The sequence below is a fragment of the Bos mutus genome, chromosome X, assembly GCF_027580195.1.
Source record: "Bos mutus isolate GX-2022 chromosome X, NWIPB_WYAK_1.1, whole genome shotgun sequence".
NCBI lineage: Eukaryota > Metazoa > Chordata > Mammalia > Artiodactyla > Bovidae > Bos > Bos mutus.
This window is the reverse complement of record NC_091646.1, coordinates 101,041,374-101,042,462: the sequence shown is the minus strand read 5'-3', so window position 1 is coordinate 101,042,462 and position 1,089 is coordinate 101,041,374. Positions and strand designations below refer to the sequence as shown.

The following is a 1,089-nucleotide window of genomic DNA, read 5'->3' as shown; positions in this document are numbered from 1 at the left end:
TGTGGTCCACACAGTCAAAGGCTTTGGTATAGTCAATACAGCAGAAATAGACGTTTTTCAGGAACTCTTGCTTTTTCGATGATCCAGCAGATATTGGCAATTTGATCTCTGGTTCCTCTGCCTTTTCTAAAACCAGCTTGAACAACTGGAAGTTCACGGTTCACATATTGCTGAAGCCTGGCTTGGAGAATTTTGAGCATTCCTTTACTAGCGTGTGAGATGACTGCAAGTGTGCGGTAGTTTGAGCATTCTTTGGCATTGCCTTTCTTTGGGATTGGAATCGCTTCTCGGCCTTTTGGCTAAGATCAAGTGTAGTATCAGAGGCTTTAGTTTACTCAGTAAAGCAGATGTGTTTTGCAATTCTCATGCAATTCTCATGCAATTCTCATGATCCAGTGAACATTGGCAGTTTGATCTCTGGTTCCTCTGGTTTTTCTAAACCCAGCTTGTACATCTGGAAGTTCTCAGTTCATGTAATGTCAAAGGTAGCTCAAAGGATTTTGGGCATTACCTTGAAGAACATGAAATGAGTGCAATTATACAGTAGTTTCAGCATTCTTTGGCATTGCCTTTCTTTGGGGTTGGAATAAAACCTGACCTTTTCCAGTCCTGTGGCCACTGGTGAGTTTTCCAAATTTGCGGGTACATTGAATGTAGCACTTTAACAGCATCATCTTTTAGGATGTGAAACAGTTCAGCTGGAATTCCATCACCTCCAGTAGTTTTCTTCATAATAACGATTCTTAGGGCCCACTTGACTTCTCGATCCAGGATGTCTGGGTCTAGGTGAGTGACTATACCATCGTGGTTATCTTGTTCATGAAGACCCTTTTGCGTAGTTCTGTGTACTCTTGCCATCTCTTCTTTTTCTCTTTGCTTCTGTTAAGTCTTGTCATTTCTGTCCTTTATTGTGCCCACCTTTGCATGAAATGTTCCATTTGTATCTCCACTTTCCTGGCAGAAATCTATAGCCTTTTCCATTGTATGGTTTTCTTCTTCTTTTTTTGGGGGGGGGGAGGGGGCATTGTTCACTTAAGAAGGCCTTCTTATCTCTCCTATGCTTAGGATTTAAGGAATACCAGCTAGAAG

At 41.7% G+C, this 1,089-nt stretch overlaps 1 pseudogene; it reads left to right on the top strand.

The window, feature by feature from the left end:
- Nucleotides 1-279: 279 nt before the first annotated feature.
- Nucleotides 280-428, top strand: LOC138986579 (U2 spliceosomal RNA; annotated as a pseudogene).
- The last annotated feature ends 661 nt before the right edge of the window (nucleotides 429-1,089 follow it).